The 12,508-nt window shown below is 32.0% G+C and overlaps 1 long non-coding RNA gene across 2 annotated transcripts in view; it reads right to left on the bottom strand.

Moving 5' to 3' along the window:
- Window positions 1-1,906: 1,906 nt before the first annotated feature.
- The window catches only part of LOC145277014 (uncharacterized), a 62,964-nt gene continuing 52,362 nt past the window's right edge, over window positions 1,907-12,508 (bottom strand). For both annotated transcript variants that reach the window (XR_013868081.1, XR_013868080.1), the window contains one exon: window positions 1,907-2,126. This is a non-coding gene — a long non-coding RNA (uncharacterized LOC145277014). The remainder of the gene's footprint in view (window positions 2,127-12,508) is intronic.

Genomic DNA, 12,508 nt, shown 5'->3' with positions numbered 1-12,508 from the left:
AGAGAGAGAGAGAGAGAAAGAGAGAGAGAGAGAGAGAGAAAGAGGAAGAGAAATAAGGTCAAGAGTTAGATGGAGATAATGGATAAAGATAGACGGATGAGTATTTTTACTTAAAAAGGTGTTACACTTTTATTCTTCTATATTTTGTTGTTCATGCGACTGGGCAATGTTAAGTAGCCATGCTGTTATGATAAAAATGTTGAAATTAAATCACCGGTTTTAAGAAGAAATACCCAGATAAATAAAATAAATATACTCATTCAATAGAAACAACAAAAGAGGCGTCGTATGAAGATAGATTTATTAACATAATGTTGTGGTCAAAGTACAGTATATCCATTGATCATGTGACATGGTGGTTGGTCGAGTAATCTCCTTCTTTTCGTAAAGGCAGAGATGGATGAACTTTTAATATACCAGTCCCTCTTCGAGACAAATGAACCTTTTTCAATAATAGATTTTTTATTTTCTTTTTTAATCTCCCCCTTTTTTATTTTACTTGTTTTAAAAATGATTTCTTAATAAGAATAATTGGTTAAATATTGAGAATGATATGCGGTTCCATAGAATACTAGCATTACTATCGCATACAGTACAGTGAGTCTTATCTATTATTGGAAATTAAAGCATCTTAATTGAGTTAAAGATTACAATTACGTAAGTAACAATGTAATAATATATTTAGGAATTAATCCAAGAGCATATATATTTATAATATGTATAAGATACATTCACACACACACACACACACACACACACACACACACACACACACACACACACACACACACACACACACACACACACACATATATATACATACACACACACACACATATATATATATATATATATATATATATATATAAATATACATACACATGTATAACTTGTGGGTATTAAATTATGAATATAATATATGTTGTCATTACTGTGAACCAAGTACGCCTCCCTTACTCGTATTAGATAATAAGTTCTAACTTTGTGACGATTAATTTAATATATATATATATATATATATATATAAATATATGTATATATATATATAAATATATGTATATATATATAAATATATGTATATATATATATAAATATATGTATATATATAAATATATGTATATATATATAAATATATGTATATATATAAATATATATATATATAAATATATGTATATATATAAATATATATATACATATATTTATATGTATATATATAAATATATGTATATATATAAATATATGTATATATATAAATATATGTATATATATATTTATATATATATATATATATAAAATACTCATATATGTAGATATTTTACAGTTTCAAATTCATATATCAGTGAAATAGGAAACAAATAAAAATATATAAACGTTTATAATGTTCTTAATGTTATGCATATATATTATAATATATTATGTAAGTATTTAATCAGTGCTCAACACATGAGTATAACTTTGTCATACTATAAAATATACTTATGGCCTATAAGTCATTGATAAACGGTCCTGTGTCATCCCCGAGGAAGTCCTCAGGTAAAGTTTTTACTTTACATAGTCATTAGGCAACGAAAATAAAACACAAATGTTTCGATCATGCAATGAGGACAACTTAATACTATATATATATATATATATATATATATATATATATATATATATATATATATATATACACTATGTTACCTGACGGATTATCGGATATAACCATGGGACTGCAGGTATACTGCTAAACATAAGTTTATTTTATTACTTAATCTATGTAACAATCGATAGATCGAAGTGACTTAGAGTTAAGATAGTTTTGGCGAACTATACTAAAAGGTAAATCCGAATGAAGAGCCTCATGACAAATATAGAGCAATATAACGATGATAATAGTGAGGTAGGAAAAACTCAACAATCCATATTGAAGACAGTAATAAATTTATTTCCACCGACCGAGCGGCCTCATCAGACTGCTAGGCATATATATACTGACTGTTCAGGAACAAACAAATTCACCTTCATTGTACAGAAAAATAGTAAAAATAAACTTTAATTCGTTAGATTTGTTTATGGTAAGATGCAGGTACAATCGGCTGTCAGTCATTGATGGGGCATTTGCCAGACTCAACCAAGAACTGCGGCTGAAAATAAGAAAAAGAAAAAAACAAGATGAATCATTATGCATAATTAATTATTAATAGTTGGTGCTAAGTGAAAATCGAAAAACGAAAAAAATAAAAAATATCAAAATTTACCTATAAATTTAGGAAAAATAATAGTATTAATTGAATCGATAATAAATAGTAACATATATTAATATAAATTAGTAAATAGTAATGGATTTAATATTACTATTTAGGAATGATTAAAAATAAGTAAAACATAAGTAATATATATATATATATATATATATATATATGCATATATGTATATATATACATATATATACATATATATACATATATATACATATATATAAATATATATATATGTATATATACATATATATATATTTATATATACATATGTATACATATATATACATACGTATATATATACATATATGTACATATATAAATATATATATATAAATATATAAATATATATATATATAAATATATATATATATAAATATATATATAAATATATATAAATATGTATATATAAATTATATGTATGTATGTATATATGTATATATGTCTGTGTGTGTATGTATATATGTATATATACATACATACATACATACACACACAGACATATATACATACATACATATAATTTATATATATATATTTATATATATTTATATATATATATTCCAAAGGGTGAATGAACTCCTTTTCTGGGTCAACGGCCAACTAGCACCGTGTATATTTGTGTGTGTGTATGTGTATTGGGGTGGAGAGGGCTCCCGTAAGCCGTGGTGAAGGCAACCTTCCTAGGAGAAGCAAACCTCTGATTTAAAAAAACCATAAAGCGGGAGACCAGTACCCGCATTAAGCTGGTCTGCAGTTTAATTTGTTGCTGGCTATCTTGCTCTTGCTTGTTGCTGGATCTCAACATTTTGAACCGAGAGAGAGACTTAGCTGTCGTACAAAGCTAAGACTCTGTAACATCATCTTTGTATAGATACTCCCTCAGGCATTTGGGCTCATGGATTTTAAATGTCTGAGGGAGTGGCACTCGTCTGACAAGACGTTGCAATCATCATATATGTATAGTTCTTAAAGTTACCAAGACTATACACACAGCTATTTCCTCACTTTCAAAATGTTTGTCTTTTACTGGTAACAGCTATACATATATATATATACATATATATACATATATATAAATATATATGTATATATATAAATATATATATAAATATATATATATAAATATATATATATATAAATATATATATATAAATTATATGTATGTATGTATGTGTATGTATGTATGTATAGTTCTTAAAGTTACCAAGACTATACACACAGCTATTTCCTCATTTTCAAAAATTTTGTCTTTTACTAGTAACAGCTTGCATATAATTGTTTCAGCCCTCTGTGTTGGTGTACAAGTATATTACAGTTCATCAATTATTATTTTGCCCAACTGGGCTTCATCAGCGCGTAGAAAGAGCCAATTTTTAAAAACGTTTCACAGCCTACATGTAGGACTTTTCTTATTTACACGGCGGTATTTATTTTTTTCTATCTTTTTAACATACATATATACAAACATACATACATACATAATATATATATATATATATATATATATATATATATATATATATATATATATATATATATATATATATATGGGCTATCAAACGGGCGGTATCTGTATTTTAGACTACTTTGCAATATACTTTCCTTGTAGTGCATCCATCAAATTTTGTAGTAGTATATAGTCCGCATCTTTTTTTCTATTGCATGTGTTTCATCTTTTTCAGACTTCCGGTAATTCGGGCTTGAGTTTTTTAGCAGCAAATGTTTTAATAATTCTATTTGTTGTATTTATTAATTAATGTTTCAAATTATTATTTCATTAATTCTTCTCAACATTTGTTATTTTTTCTAGATTTTAAAAGCAACTATTTATACCTTCAGCTTATGTTTACAGTTGTTCAACCAGCTAACATTCTAACGCCACAGTACCGGAGATAGGTTTTAAGATTCGCAGTTATTTTTTTATAATTCAATTTTCAATTTGTTTGAACTGAGTCAGGTGTGAAATGGAGCCTGTTGAATGTCGAGCAGTGATCCGGTTTTTGTATTTGAAAGGAGACTTTTGATGAAACGAAAAAAACTCATGGTGATAATGTCCGACCATATGACCTCGTAAAACACTGGCACCGTGAATTCAAACATGGCCGGAAGTCTGTGGAAACAGCTCCCAGACCTGGTCGCCCCCTTCTGCCATTGAGGCTGCCATTTTTGAGGATCGGCGCATTACTATTCGCCAAATAGCCCAAGATGTCAACATTAGTACAGTTTCTGTGGAAACTATCATTCATGACCATTTGCATATGAATAAGGTGTCTGCCAGATGGATTCCCAGGTTGCTCACACCATTCCAGAAGCGAGAACGCGTCGACTGCTCGAGGATGAATTTGGAGATGCGCCAAGAAGATGAGTCAAGGTTTTTCAAAAGACTGATGACACAGGATGAAACCTGGACCCATCACTATGATTCAGAGACCAAAGCCCAGTCAATGCAGTGAAAGCAATTGGACTCACCATCTCCAAAGTAGGCAAGGGTGCAGCCCTCCGCTGGCAAGGTCATGCTCACAGTCTTCTGGGACCAGGCCGGAGTAGTGATGACAGATTTCCTGGCAAAGGGTACCACAATTACAGGAGCCTATTATGCTTCACTTTTGAGGAAATTAAGGGAAGCTATCAAAATCAAGAAGCGGGTCAAGATCAGCAAAGGTACCCTCCTCCTGCAGGACAACGCTCCGGTCCACAACTCGCATGTCGCCAAATCAGAAGCACGGGCGTGTGGTTATGAAATCCTCCCCCATCCTCCCTACTCTCCTGACCTTGCCCTCTCTGACTTTCACCTCTTTCCAGCCATGAAGTTGTTTTTGAAAGGAAAGCGTTTTCCAGATGATGCAGCCTTGATTTCTGAAGTCACGTCGTGGTTGGAGGACCAACCTGGGGTGTTCTACAAAAACGGTCTCCAGAGCTGCATCAAACGATGTGAGAAATGCATAACTCTGGGTGGTTCCTATGTAGAGAACGCCTAATAACTGTGCCAAGTTTCGTTGCTCTACTGCTATGGGAAGTGGGTCAGGGGCATTACTTATTGCACGCCTCTCGTATGTAGGCGGACGTCGACAACTCTCTGAAAGAGTTGCAAAAACCTAATATCGTCATCTTCCTTAACGAGGATATACATGCGACTGGGGACCGCTTGTAATTCCATACTTCCATGGAACTTCCTCCTTTTGAGGATGCCGGTTTAACCCGCAAAGGGTTAGCGCTGTTTCATATATATATATATATATATATATATATATATATATATATATATATATATATATATATATATATATATATAACATAGATGTTATTTTGTTATTTAAACACTAGTCATTATAGACAGTTTTCGAGTCACGCTACTAGTTGTGTTTACATTTTTATCATAGTTGCTGCTTTACTAACTGTAAAAACTTACACGGCTTTATATAATTCAATTTTTGACCAACTAGCGTTCTATTCCACTAATCGAATTTTTAAACATAATTATATATCGACATGCTTGGTACTTTTTCAATTTTTGCATTCTAGCATTATTTTTATAGGCATAATATATATATATATATATATATATATATATATATATATATATATATATATATATATATATATATCTTCTTTTTACTCCTAAGAATTAGTTTTTCCTTTGTGTGTATTGATATTCATATTAAAAACCCTCTTTAAAAAAAAAGAAAAGAAAATATTCTTATATATGGGTTGTAAAATTGCATTCACTAGCAAAAGATCTAGCTAATGTGCATATTCTTTTAAATATTCATTTTAATTAATTCCCTATTAGTTGCTTCGGTTTTCTAATGGGATGATCATCTTTAGTTAACTATTACGTGTAATTATATTAATGCACATGTTCTACATGATTTATACTTGCATAATATTTGTGTAAAAAGTTTATAGTAAACACAAAATTATTTCCATATATATTTACGTATACGTATATATTTTTGTTTAACAAATTTTGCCTACCAAACTCCTCCTACAGTTTTTGGTCTACAGACATAAAACTTCATATATAAGGTATTTGAATCCGTGCAAAACTTTATATTTGGGTTTTAACCCGGAAAAATCGGTGCAAAAGTGTGAAAATTAAAAAAATAAAATTTGCCAGGTGGAGGTTCAACGCCGGCATTATGAATGCATAACGTAGTAGCTATTGCTTCATGTTTTAATTTTTAGCCTTGCAGTAAGCATGTTTTCGTAGCACAGTCATTCACGGCAGAGGCAAAATAAATCGTGAGCTAAACGTTTTGGTTTCGATTCCCGGTGGTGGCGCATGAGTCTTTTTTATACCTTTTTAAATCATTACTATATATTGCATCCAATCTATCTTCTTCTGTACTCCTATAAATTCGTTTTTCTTGATATTCATATTAAAAAAACCTCTTTTCTATTTATTTAAAAAGAAAATACAATTTGCTTATATATGGGTTGTGAAAATGCATTCACTAGCAAAAGATCTAGCTAATTTGCATATTCTTTTCAACATTCATTTTAATTAATTCCCTATTAGTTTTTTTTCGGTTTTCTTATGGGATGACCATCTAGAGTTAACTATTATGTGTAATTATATTCATGCAGATATTCTGCATGATTTATACTTGCATAATATTTGCGTAAAATCTTTAAAGTAAACAAAAAATTGTTTCCATATATATTTATGTTTAATCTATTAATTTATCTATCTATATATCTATAAAAGTGAAAGTGTCTGTCTGTCTGTGTACATCTCCCTACGCAATAACTCTGTCAATTTTAAGTCTACAGACTCAAAATTTGATATACAGGGTACTGAGATTTGGGAAAACCTTTGTGATCGGTTTTCGGCCGGAAATTTGGCTGTTAAGGTTCAAAGTTCGACTTGGGGTCTAAACACTTGAAATTTTAGATATAGGTTCCTTGGATATGGATCTAACTTAATAACTTGATTTGAGCCCAAAACAATAAATGTTAAGCGGTCATAATAGGGGTTAAATTTTTTAAAAATTTGACCTCTGCGGTCTCTACCGAATTACTCAGACAATTTCTGGTCTAAACATTTGAAATTTGACAAAAAGGGTATTCAGAGATAGGGCAAGCTTTTTCACCGGTTTGGGTCTAAATTTTTTGTTACCAATATATAAATGTATGTATGTATGTATGTATGTATGTATGTATGTATGTATGTATGTCTGCATGTGTGCCCAACACTTTCGACAGAGGCGACAGAATTTCTTAAGATCAGTATCGTTTTGACGTTCGACCTTTCAGATGACAAATATCGAAAAATTGGCTAAAAACAATAGTTTCACTTTAAACGGGGCACATTTCTACAGGGGGGGTCGCTTTTTTCAACGATATTTTTAAAAGTCATCCTCTCTTTTCAATTGGCTAGCTTAAATTTGTCACTTCCGTTTTGGCGGTTGTCGTAACAGCATAGACGTCAGGTGTTTCCCCGTTCTTTTCCTCCTTTGCGGCACGGGTTCGAGCCTGCCTTCCTATTACTACTTTTTTTTTTTTTTGCTCAACATACACATCCAAACACCCAGGCAACGCCGGGCTGAAATGCAAGTATCTCTATCTATATATCTATAAAAGTCAACGTGTGTGAGTGTGTATGTGTGTGTCTGTCTGTGTGTCTGTGTACATTTTCCTACGCAATAACTCTGTCAATTTTTAGTCTACAGACGCGAAATTTGATATAAGGGTACTGAGATTTGGGAAAATCCATGTGATCGGTTTTCGGCCAGAAATTTCGCTGTTAAGGGGTTAAAGTTCAACGATTCGTCCATTGAGAACCCTACCAAACTCCTCCGCCAATTTGGGGTCTAAACATTTGAAATTTTCGATATAGGTTCCTTGGACACGGATCTAACTTAATAACTTGATTTGAACCCAAAACAATAAATGTTAAGGGGTTATAATAGGGGTCAAAGCTAAAAAAATTGATCTTTTTTTTTGGGGGGGGGGGTCAGCATACACCTCCAAATACCCGGGCAACACCGGGCACCCATGCTATTATATCTATAAAAGTGAACGCATCTTTGTGTGTACATTTCCCTACGCAATAACTCTTTCAATTTTTAGTCTACAGACTCAAAATTTGATATACAGGGTACTGAAATTTGGGAACATCTACGTAATAGGTTTTCGGCTAGAAATTTGGCTGTTAAGGGGTTAAAGTTCAACGATTTTACCTTTGAAAACTCTACCAAACTCTTCCGAAAATCTGGGGTCTAAACACTTAAAATTTTAGATATAGATTCCTTGGACATGGATCTTACTTAATAACATGATTTGAGCCCAAAACAATAAAGGTTAAGGGGTCATAATAGGGGTCAAAGTTAAAAAAAAATTGACCGTTTTTTTCCTTTTTGCTCATACACCTCCAAACACCCGAGCAACACCGGGCACCCATGCTAGTATATATATATATATATATATATATATATATATATATATATATATATATATATATATATATAAATATATTTTCTTATAATATTATAATATATATCAATCCTTATTTAAGAAACTGAACGTAATTACATAGCAATATAGAGAATAAATTATAAAAAAGTTATATTCCAAAATTCATGATGTTGACGATCTTATAGTTTATTATAAGCCAACTGAATTAAAGGAATAAATTATAAGATGGTCAACATCATGAATTTTGGAATATAACTTTTGTCATTTATTTTCTCTCTCATTCTCTTTCTCTCTCTCTCTCTCTCTCTCTCTCTCTATATATATATATATATATATATATATATATATTTCAGAGGAAACATCATTTAATTTAAATACCAAAAAAAAACAAGAAATGGGCAGGTGAAATTATTAAAATTACCTTAAGGCCTTATCGTCTGACCCTCTAAGAGGAAACGTCAGAATGATAAATTAAAAACTAAGAAAACGAATGAGGGAAGAAGGGAATTTTGGTAACAGTTGGAAGAACAGTGGGAAAAAAAAATCTCTACTGATGAATTAACTAGTGTTAAAATTCAGTTGGGCGAATTAGGTCGGAGGTTTTCTGCCATAAATACTAAATCTAGTGATTTTGTTTGGCAGAAAAATCATTTTGAAGCGGCAAAATTAATTAGGTCTAATCCCGACATTTATCTTTCTCGCCCGGATAAAGGATCGGGCGTTGTTATACTTAACAAAACGGATTATATCTCCAAAATGTTACAAATCTTGGACGATAAAAGTAAATTTCTCCGTTTGGATGATTTAAGCCATGATGATACTTTTCGTATGGAAATAAAAATCCAGAAAAGATTTCTTCAACTTCATAAGAGCGGATTTATTTCTAAAGAGATTTATGATAGAATCCGACCCATTGGCTCTCAAAGGCCTAGAATGTACGGTTTACCTAAGGTCCATAAACCCAACATTCCTTTGCGACCCATTTTATCTATGCTGGGTTCTGCACAACACGAACTTGGTAAATGGCTGGTTGATCTTCTTAAACCTGTGCTTTCTTTTTATTCAGTCCATTGTATCTCTGATTCTTTTCAATTCGTATCTCAGATACAAAAATTACCTTTATCTAAAAATACCGAGTTCTTGGCTTCCTTTGACATTAATAGTCTTTTTACTAATATACCTTTGAATGAAACCATTGGTATTTGTGCTGACTATCTATACCGTGGCCCCTTAAAATCTCCACAATTTCCTGAACGAATTTTCGTTGAACTGATGGAACTTGCTACTAAATCAGTCTCCTTTAGTTTCAACAATATTATGTACCGTCAAATTGATGGGATATCTATGGGTAGCCCTCTTGGTCCTTCGTTAGCCAACATTTTCGTTGGATTTTTGGAAAACGAATTATTTTCCAAAATTACTAAGCCAGCATTCTACACACGCTACGTTGATGATACTTTTGCATGCTTTCCCTCTCGGAGTGAAGCTGAACAGTTTCTTCGTCTTCTTTGCAACCTGCATCCATCTTTACAATTTACTATGGAGGTTGAAGACTGTAGCTCTCTCCCATTCCTCGACGTTCGTGTTTCTAAAGTTGGTACTACGTTTGAGACCTCTGTTTATAGAAAACCTACATTTACAGGGCTCTATCTTAATTGGTTTTCTTTTGCCCCTCAGTCTAGAAAAATAAACCTCATCAGCGCTCTTACGCATCGTGCACTTATGATTTGTTCACCAAACCGTCTTGATACGGAACTTGAGGAAATTACAAATATTTTTCTTAATAATGGATATCCCATTAATATAATAAAATCTACTATTGAACGTAAAATTACTACATTTAATAGTGGTAAACATATTGGTCCATCACGTTGTCCCATTTATCTAAAATTACCATGGTGGGGTCCTGATGGCCTTCATATTGTTAAAAGGATTTCTTCTGCTACTCAACGTTGTTTTGCAGCTACTATGCTTAGAGTAGTTTACACAACTCGAACCTTTTTCTCTTCTTTTCGTAAAGATGTTTTGCCAACCATTCAAAAGAACTCTGTTGTTTATAAATTCGTTTGTCAGTGTGGAGCTGACTACGTTGGAAAAACATCCCAAAGATTAGAAATGAGAATATCCCAACATATCCCTCGGGATATTCGACTACACCAGGTTTCGAGAATATCCGGGCACTCCCAAGCTCATGAGTCTGCCATTGGTAATCACCTGTTGAGTATAAATAGGTGTGCCGATCAATATTCCGATGGGTGGTTTTCTGTTCTATACAGTGCTAGGTCGAACTATCATCTCAATATTATTGAGGCGTTGGTTATTAACAACTCTCGACCTAGCCTGTGTAGACAAAAGATTCTTAAACACCAGTTGGAGATATTCATTGATTTAAAACCACCTGAACAGTGAGATTTTTTTTTTTTTTTTCCCCACTGTTCTTCCAACTGTTACCAAAATTCCCTTCTTCCCTCATTCGTTTTCTTAGTTTTTAATTTATCATTCTGACGTTTCCTCTTAGAGGGTCAGACGATAAGGCCTTAAGGTAATTTTAATAATTTCACCTGCCCATTTCTTGTTTTTTTTGGTATTTAAATTAAATGATGTTTCCTCTGAAATTTCTCCTTCCATTTTGCTGTACCAAAAATTTACTTATATATATATATATATATATATATATATATATATATATATATATATACAACATGACAATAGTTTGTTTTCATTTGCAGTATTTAAACTTCTGGTTTTCTTAATACACAGTTTTTACATAATTTAAGCTTCAATTTACAATATCTACATCCTGAATTATTTACTTATTCATCAAATTCTATTTACACTGTTAGTTTATTAAATATTAAATATTAATGACTTCAAACACACTTATGATATACATTAATATTACATTTTAAATCTATTTATCTCAATCTTAATTATATGTAATTATGATTAGGTTCAAGTTAAAATATAGCAAAACTATTAACATTTATGTTTATTACGTTTTATTTATGGTTTTACGTTTCTAAATCGTATAGTAAAGCCTTATAAGTACATACACTTTATTGGTTATGTTTTATGTTCTGATCGACATTATTTTTATGTATTCTCATCTAAATATGCGTTTATAACTGCTTATTTAACAGACTATTATCCTCAGACCCTTTAATGTCTATTTACTTAACGTCCCGAAACTAGTTTAGTGTTCGTGGGTGCGTGTATATATTACTTATATCCACAGTACATTTATAACGACATACCTGTTGCTGCGTAGCCTTCTGTCTTTGGGTCTCTACATGGGGGATTCGTCAACGTCTTGTGGAGCTGGGTTCTGCTATAACAAACACGCATGCAAGATACACAAGGTAATGTATGTTTTATATATATTCGTTTATTTCACTCCCAGGCATTTCATCTTCCGCCGCATAGAGTGAAATCGGCGATATCGGACTCATAAGGTTTCTCTGTATCCATTTGGAGATCGTCGCTCTCTCATGGGAAGACCTGTTTGACCCATCTTGCTTCCTCAACTTCTCGACCCAACTCACCAAACTTAACTCAGCTTATTTAAACCGGAACACCTGACGCATCACGTCCAGTCCCCATTCGGATACTTCCGGTGCAAACTGATCGGTCAACCAAGCTTGGTACATGTCATAACATGACCTTTGACCCTTTCTGCACCTTCATACTCGCTCAACTTATTGTTTTCCACGATTCAACCTGTTATTTACTCAGCTAGATAGATAGATAACTGAATAAATGCTTTCTACTCGCCGTTGTCCGGCCTTGACCTAACACATTACGCTTCAGTTATATATATATATATATATATATATATATATATATATATA

This window comes from Euprymna scolopes, chromosome 5, assembly GCF_053919585.1.
Source record: "Euprymna scolopes isolate OS-2025 chromosome 5, ASM5391958v1, whole genome shotgun sequence".
Taxonomy (NCBI): Eukaryota; Metazoa; Mollusca; class Cephalopoda; order Sepiida; family Sepiolidae; genus Euprymna; species Euprymna scolopes.
The sequence above is the reverse complement of the archived record's forward strand: the minus strand, read 5'-3'. Positions and strand labels throughout refer to the sequence as shown.